A 9,516-nucleotide genomic window follows, 5' to 3' on the forward strand; every position below is an offset into this window, starting at 1 on the left:
TCCGATTTAAGGTAAATGGGGCATCAACATCAACTTTCGATTTGCACGAAATTTTGCATAGTGTACTGAATTGTGTCTAGAATGAAGTGTCCTAAGTTTCATGAAAATCGGTTCAGATTTTGATATAGCTCCCATATATAGTTTCGTCCGATTTTATGTGAATGGTACACCAACGTCCCTATATATCCTTCGAAATTTGACATTGTGTACTGAATTGTGTCTAAAATGAAGTGTGCTAAGTTTCGAGAAAATCGGTTCGGATTTAGATATAGCTCCCGTATATAGTTTCGTCCGATTTTATGTAAATGATGCCGCGAAGTCCCTATATGTCTTTCGATTTGCACAAAATTTTGGATAGGGTACTGAATTAAGTCTTGAATGATGTTTGTCAGGTTTCGAAAAAATCGGGTCAGATTTAGATATAGCTCCCATATATAGATTCGTCCGATTTAAGGTGAATGGGGTACCAATGTTCCTATATGTCTTTCGATTTACACGAAATTTTGCATACGGTACTGAATTAGGTCCAGAATGATGTTTCATGAAAATCGGTTCTGATTTCGATATAGCTCCCATATATATTTTCGTCCGATTTAAGGTAAATGGGGCACCAACGTCCCTATATATCTTTCGAATTGCACGAAATTTGGCATATGGTACTGAATTAGGTCGATAATGATGTGTGCAAAGTTTCTTGAAAATCGGTCTAGATAAATATATAGATCCCATATATATTTTCGTCCGATTTAATGTAAATGGGGCACCAATGTCCCTATAAGTCTTTCGATTTACACGAAATTTTGCATAGGGTACTGAATTAAGTATTGAATGATGTTTGTCAGGTTTCGAAAAAATCGGATCAGATTAAGATATAGCTCCCATATATATTTTCGTCCGATTTAAGGTAAATTGTGCACCAAAGTACCTATATGTTTCTCGATTTACACGAAATTTAGCATAGGGTACTGATTTAGGTCCAGAATAAGGTGTGCTAAGTTTCGTAAAAATCGGTTCAGATTTAGATATAGCTCCCGTATATAATTTCGTCCGATTTTATGAAAATGGTGCACCAAAGTCCCTATATAACTATCGATTTGCACGAAATTTTGCATAGGGTACTGAATTAAGTCTTGAATGATGTTTGTCAGGTTTCGAAAAAATCGGGTCAGATTTAGATATAGCTTCCATATATAGTTGAATATATCCGAAATGGCGAAGGGTATCATATAGTCGGCCCAGTCCGTCTTTACTACTTTCCTTACTGGTTTTAAAGCTCTAAATGGCGTAAATTTTTAAAATATTTTTTTAAAGCTCAACAAGGCGTAGATTTTCTAAAAAATATTTTTTAAAGGCTAAACAAGGCGTACATTAAAAAAAACACATTTTTATAAAATTTCAAAGGACAATCAAGGTGTAGAATGAATTTTATTTTTCCAATTTATTTTCTTTCCATATAATTCCCTCATCGTTCTGATGTCTCACTTCCAATTCCCCAAAAAGGTCTTATCATTATTAATTTGCCACTTAACATGGCAATCTGAGTAATTCACTTGAAATTTCGCGATAGCGGTACTTTAACTTTTTAGCAATAAAAATATTTCAAATAATTGTTGATTAATTTCAACACCATCAATGAATGCAATTGCAAAAATAAAAAATTACGTGCATAAAGAAAAGTGTGATTCCCAAAATATCCCCTTTTTGTTGGATATAATTTTTTATATTTTTATTGACGCCAATAGAAACAACACTTGACTCGATGACTTGATGATTTTATGGCATCTCCCATGTAGAGGAAATGATAAAAACAAATGCATTCTGAAGTGCTGATAAGGGGACAGCTCTGTTAATTAGAAAATCTACTTTTTATGATTGCAGCTATGTGCGCGGCGGTGATTGTGTGTGTGTGTCAATAAAGTTCTTCTGCTTCGGTATCTCGTTTACCTTTTTGTTGTTATTCTTATTCTTCTGATTCATTACGTTGAGTGGCTACAATAAATAAATAAATTATTGTAAATAGCAACACTAACAACAACAACATTAGTACTAGAAAAGATCGCAAAATACACTCAATAAGGTTGTTAATTTTTCCAGACTCAAGAGAGAGGGTAAGGGGAGGGGGTGCAGCACTTCATCATCAAATGGCATATCAATGTTTACTTTGCAATAATTGTTTATGTTATTTTCAATGCTGGAAAAGAAGGGGGTGAGGGTTGGGTGGGAGCTGCTGATTGGTTTAGATGGAAACTTTATCACCTTTGATGATGTGTGAACAATAATTGTTATTAATAAATATTTATATTAATATAATAGAATTTATTATTGGGAATTTTTAATTGGTAAACTTTTTTGAAGCCTTTGAATAAATATTTTTTCATAGGCCCAAGGCGTACATTTATTAGCTTTTTATACCCTACACAAGCCGTAATTATAGCCCAAACATCTCTAATTTTGTACATGGAGAAGGGGATTGAGTCAAATAATAAACATGCCTGTTTTCATAAAGATCGGTCAATATTTAGCGGGTCAAATGGACCCTGACTTTTTTGTGAAAAATTACCAAAATTTGTATTCTGTAGCGTATATATTTACTCCTGAAGGACATAGACCCGAGAAATTGATAGTATATCCAAGAGGAGAGGTTGGCCTTTATATTGATACCAAGTATATTGTCATATGTAATCGATGTGAGAGTTACACGTAAATATTTTCAGGAGCTTACGTATTTAGATATTATTCAGTAACCTATTACCAAACTAGTGGACGAAAATATAGCGCTGATCGCTTTTAAATTTTCCATGAGGTTCCAGTCATGGGTCCAGCACAACGCCTATAATTTTCGGTGATGATCAGATAATAATGTTAGGATGGAGTGGACCGAAAACTTTTTTGTGTTTTGTTTTTCGATTTGATCTATAGGCTACAATTATAAGCCGAGCATCACAACACAACCCTCGGTGAAGGGAATTTGGACAAGTAATTAGAATTGGTAATATGCCAGTGTACGGTAGAGATGCTGACCTCTAGTCGGAAGAGGGTGCAAATATCGCGAAATATTGCCCATGCGCAGAATGTATAACCACACAAAGTTAGAGTTCCGTGATAGTTGTGTATGGCATCATTTGGTCGGCCCCGTCCGACTATACTGCTCCGCTCACTGGTTTAAAAATATTTTTTTTCAATGCGTAGATTTTTTAAAAATATTTTTTTCTAGGCGTAGATTTTTTAAAAAATATTTTTTTCAAAACGTGGATTTTTAACAATATTTTTTTCAAAGCGTACATTTTTTAAAAATATTTTTTCAAGGCGTAGATTTCTTAAATTTTTTTTTTTCAAAGCGTAGATTTTTTAAAAATATTTTTTTTCAAAGCGTAGATTTTTTAAAAATATTTGTTTCAAGGCGTAGATTTTTTAAAAATATTTGTTTCAAGGCGTAGATTTTTTAAAAATATTTTTTTCAAAACGTGGATTTTTAACAATATTTTTTTCAAGGCGTAATTTTTTTACAAATATTTTTTTCAAGGTGTAGGTTTTTTTAAAAATATTTTTTCAAGGCGTAGATTTTTTAAAAATATTTTTTTCAAGGCGAAGATTTTTTAAAAATATTTTTTTCAAAACGTGGATTTTAAACAATTTTTTTTTCAAGGCGTAGATTTTTTAAAAATATTTTCTTTCAAAGCGTAGTTTTTTTAAATATTTTTTCAAGGCGTAGGTTTTTTTAAAAATATTTTTTTCAAGGCGTAGATTTTTTAAAAATATGTTTTTCAAGGCCTAGATTTTTTAAAAATATTTTTTTCAAGGCCTAGATTTTTTAAAAATATTTTTTTCAAGGCCTAGATTTTTTAAAAATATTTTTCCAAGGCCTAGATTTTTTAAAAAATATTTTTTTCAAGGCCTAGATTTTTTAAAAATATTTTTTTCAAGGCCTAGATTTTTTAAAAATATTTTTTCCAATGCGTAGATTTTTTAAAAATATTTTTTTCAAGGCCTAGATTTTTTAAAAATAATTTTTTTTCAAAGCGCAGATTTTTTAAAAATATTTTTTCAAGGCGTAGATTTTTTTAAAAATATTTTTTTCAAGGCGTAGATTTTTTAAAAATATTTTTTTCAAAATATGTTTCATTACGTGGATTTTTTAAAAATATTTTTTCAAGGCGTAGATTTTTTAAAAATATTTTTTAAGGCCTAGATTTTTTAAAAATATTTTTTCAAGGCGTAGATTTTTTAAAAATATTTTTTAAGGCCTAGATTTTTTAAAAATATTTTTTTCAAGGCGTAGATTTTTTAAAAATATTTTTTTCAAGGCGCAGATTTTTTAAAAATATTTTTTTCAATGGTCTAGATAAAAATATTTTTTTCAAGGCATAGATTTTTTAAAAATATTTTTTTCAAGGCGTAGATTTTTTAAAAAATATTTTTTTCAAGGCGTAGAGTTTTTAAAAAATATTTTTTTCAAGGCGTACATTTTTTAAAAAATATTTTTTTCAAAGCGTAGATTTTTTAAAAATATTTTTTTCAAAGGCGTAGATTTTTTAAAAATATTTTTTTCAAAGGCGTAGATTTTTTAAAAATATTTTTTTTGAAGGCGTAGCTTTTTTAATGTTTTTTAATTGCACATAATGTAGTGGATTTAAAAAATATATATTTTTTATTACAAATATATATATACCTTGTTCTTGAATTGATTTCAACCTCATAGCCAACTCTAAAGCCGTAATAATTGTTGCAAAACACAATCCATTGCCACAATTCATTTCGTTTCCATAGTTCTTTAATTTTTTCTTTGGTAAATTAAATAATAACAAAAAACAACAACAATAACAAATATATAAATAATATTATTAGCCATTATTGCCACCTAAAGGCCATTAGGAGTTGCAACAATAAAAAGCGAATTATTGCTTCTTTAAAGTAGAAGACAAAGATTTTGTTTTTGATTTCAAATAAATAACGAACCTCTCCCTCCAACCCTTAACTCGAAACACCCCACCCCTATCATACCATAATAACAAATATTGCATGATTTTGAAACATTAGACATATTTTTTCCCCATTTATTTGATGGTTGCTACCGACGACACCAACTGCCACCATTCAGCCAGCCAACCATTCATCCACTCAGCCATTACCAATCGAAACGAAGTGTAGAATATTTTTTTATTGCCAATGCTTTGGCTAAAACGCTTCAGATGCCGTCTGCCTTCTAGCGTTGTTGTAAAACAAAAATGTTTTTACAAGGATTTCTTTTGTTGTTGTTTTTGAAATTGACACACTTCTATGGCGTCAAAGTTACTTAATAGAGAGGTGATAGGTTCTTAAGATAAAAACTGCGATTAGCCTCTAACACATGTTCAAGCACCTAACATCACCACCGACCCTACCCTACCCTCCGATCCACCACTTGGTTCTTATCTTTTATGTGAGGCGACGCCTTTTGTTTGATTTTTTTTTTGGAAGAGAAGGGAAAAGAACTTGTTAAGGAAATTGAAGTGCCACCAACTACAACTCCAACAAGAGTAGATTTTTTTTAAAATATTTTTTATATATGATTTTTTTATTTTTATACCATTCACCACACTGTGATACATGTTATTATGTCTTTGTGCATATGTTTGTAACAGGCAAAAGGAAACGAGATAGACCCATGGTTCCTTTTGGGAATATGCATAGAATCAATTTCTGAGTCGATTTATGAATGTCCGTCCGTCCGTCTGTCGATGTTAAATTGTAAACAAAGTACTGGTCGCATTTATGATTCGATTTGGATGAAATTTGACACAAGTCACTTATTTGGCCCAAGATTTACATATAGCTCCCATATATAGTTTCGTCCGATTTAAGGTAAATGGTGCACCAAAGTCCCTACATATCGTTCGATTTGCACGAAATTTGGCACAGAGTACTAAATTAGGTCCAGAATGATGTGTGCCAAGTTTCGAGAAAATAGGTTCGATTTACATATGGCTCCCATATATAGTTTCATCCGATTTAAGGTAAATGGTGCACCAAAGTCCCTACATATCATTTGATTTACACGAAATTTGGCACAGAGTACTAAATTAGGTCCAGAATGATGTGTGCCAAGTTTCGAGAAAATAGGTTCCGATTTACATATAGCTCTCATATATAGTTTCGTCCGATTCAAGGTAAATGGTACACAAAAGTCCCTACATATAATTTGATTTGCACGAAATTTGGCACAAAGTACTAAATTAGGTCCAGAATGATGTGTGCCAATTTTCTAGAAAATATGTTCCGATTTACATATAGCTCCCATATAGTTTCGTCCGATTTAAGGTAAATGGTGCTCCAAAGTCCCTGTATGTCTTTCGAATTGCACGAAATTTGGCAAAGAGTACTGAATTAGGTCTAGAATGATGTGTGCTAAGTTTCGAGAAAATTGGTCTAGATTTAAATATAGCTCCCATATATATTTTCGTCCGATTTAAGGTAAATGGGGCACCAAAGTCCCTATATATCTTTCGATTTGCACGAAATTTGGCATAGGGTACTGAATTGGGTCCAGAATGATGTGTGCTAAATTTCGTGAGAATCGGTCCAGATTTAGATATAGCCCCCATATATATTTTCGTCCGATTTAAGGTAAATTGTGCACCAAAGTCCCTGTATATTGGGTCCAGAATGATGTGTGCTAAGTTTCGTGAAAATCGGTCCAGATTTAGATATAGCTCCCATATATATTTTCGTCCGATTTAAGGTAAATGGGTCTCCAAAGTTCCTGTATATCTTTCGATTTGCACGAAATTTGGCATAGGGTACTGAATTGGGTCCAGAATGATGTGTGCTAAGTTTCGTGAAAATCGGTCCAGATTTAGATATAGCTCCCATATATATTTTAGTCCGATTTAAGGTAAATTGTGCACCAAACTCCCTGTATATCTTTCGATTTGCACGAAATTTGCCATAGGGTACTGAATTGGGTCCAGAATGATGTGTGCTAAGTTTCGTGAAAATCGGTTCAGATTTAGATATAGCTCCAATATATATTTTCGTCCGATTTAAGGTAAATGGGACACCAAAGTCCCTATATAACTTTCGATTTGCACGAAATAATTCATAGGGTAATGAATTGGGTCCAGAATGATGTGTGCTAAGTTTCTTGAAAATCGGTTCACATTTAGATATAGCTCCAATATATATTTTCGTCCGATTTAATGTAAATTGTGCACTAAGGAACCAAAGATTGGCCAACCCGCACACAATTTTGTACAATGTACTGAAGTTACTATAACCTTTCTGAAATTGGTTCAGATTTATATATACTTCCGTCCTATTTTAAGTAAATGGTGTGCTTGATTGATATTACATTTTAAACAGTTAAGCATAAAGTTTGCTTAAAGTCTATTTACAAAGTATGGAATAGATTGCAGAATGGCATGTGTAAGGATTGATGTTAGGTTCGTTCGAATTTTTAGGTTCGTTCAATTTCATGTCAATGTTCCTTCGAAAAGACTCTACATATGTAGAATATCCCCTATGTGGTGAAGGGTATCATATAGTCGGCCCAGTCCGACTTTACTACTTTCCTTACTGGGTTTTTTATATTGTTTCTATGCCCCATCAAGGCATATATTTACTATTTTTTAAATGTAATATTTATTAAAAAATAAATCGAAATCACCCATGGGCTTCGAACAATTAATTCACATGTTACAGATAACATTGATTTATTTTTTATTTTCTTTTTTTTCAATTCAAAGTAAATGTCTAATATGTATGTCTGAATGTACAAAATGTCACAGCGATAAGATACGACTGAGTTGAATACATGGGGGGCTGCATGTGCATCATGTTGGCATGTTTGTGACATTTCCTGCTGCAAGTTCGTTGACTTTCGTTTAGTTCGCTCATGTGTGCAATGGTGGTTCTATATTTCTACGAAGGAAGTATACCATGTATGTGTGTAGGGAAATATAATCTGAACGAAAATTAGATCAAGTTAAACAAAAATATTTCTTCCAAGGCTCAACAAAGCGTAGATATTAAAAAATCCAAAGCTCAACAAGGCGGATATTAAAAATTAAAAAAATACTTAAGCTCAACATGGCATATTTTTTATAATTTTTTTCTGCTTCGTATGCGGAAATGAAAAAACAAAAAAATAATAATAATAATAAAATAATATTTCATATGGAAGTCGTGAATACTGTATAATTTGTTGTACTATAGTTCTGAATTCCACCTATATTCCTACATCTAATATCAAGTTTATTGCCATTTAGTACCCTTCATACACATAAGCATTATTTTCCGAAAACTCTTTCTTATTTCCATTACACAGATTAAATTTGGTACCTTATTTCCATAAAAGTCTAAATTGTACCAAATTTAGTACTTTTCGTGCTCATAAGTACGAATTTCTAAATGTACTTCTTGTTTTCAAATAGTAATCTTATTTCCAAATTTAAGAATTCGAACTCTGTCTGTTCACGAAATTGTACCAGATCTGGTACAATTCTGTATTTTTTTCTACATTACCACAGTAACCTAAGTTGCATCTTTCAGGATTGGAGTTCTACCAGTTCACCAAAGTCCAAATTGTACCAAATTTGGTTATTTTCGTACCCGAATTACGAATTTCCAAACTTCAGTAATGCACTCCAAAAATAAACTTAAGTACACATTTAAAGATTCCAGCTCTATCTGTTCACCAACATCCAACTTGTACCAAATTTAGTACCAAGTATTACTTTTCGTACACGTAAGTACGAGTTTCTAAAACTTCTTCAATTCCACACTGCAACAGTAATTTTAATCATAAATTTCAGGATCATATTGAGTTCCATTTAGTACTTTTCGTACTTATGAGTTCGAATTTCCAACACTGTCTCAATTCTGTGCTATAACAGTAATTTTATTTTCAAATATAAGTTTTCCATCTCTATCCGTTAACTCGAATCAAAATTGTACCAAATTGTGTACCATTTAGCACACATAATGTCAATCTTACACTCAAATAGTAATTTTAATTCCAAAATTCTGGAGACAAGCTCTCTATTTGGTACAACTGGATTACGTGTGAACATCCAGTTGTACCAAATATAGTACACATAAGTACTATGCTTCCATATCTCAATTATATATTCAAACAGCAACCATTATTCCAAATTTTTAGGTTTCCATCTCTCTCAAATGCAAATTATACCAAACCTAGTGCCGTTTAGTACTCTTCGTACACATAAATACGAAATTCCAAAGATGTCTCTATAGCTCAATCTTCAACAGTAATCTTAATTCCAAATTTCAGGTTTTCAGCTCTATCATTTCAAGCAAAATACAAATTGTACTAAATTTAGTACCATATAATACCTTCCGTACCAATAAGTATGAATTTCCTAAACTACCTCATTCCTACACTCCAACAGTCATTTTAATTCCCAATTTGAAGACTCCAGCTCTATCGGTTCATCTAAATCCAACTTGCCCCAAATTTAGTACCATTTAGTACTTTTCGTACACATAAGTAAGATTTTTTAAAGCTAACTAAATCCTGTA

Source organism: Musca vetustissima, unplaced genomic scaffold (genome assembly GCF_032173495.1).
Source record: "Musca vetustissima isolate MV318-11 ecotype Yass unplaced genomic scaffold, APGP_CSIRO_Mvet_v1 utg3767, whole genome shotgun sequence".
In the NCBI taxonomy this organism is placed as follows: Eukaryota; Metazoa; Arthropoda; class Insecta; order Diptera; family Muscidae; genus Musca; species Musca vetustissima.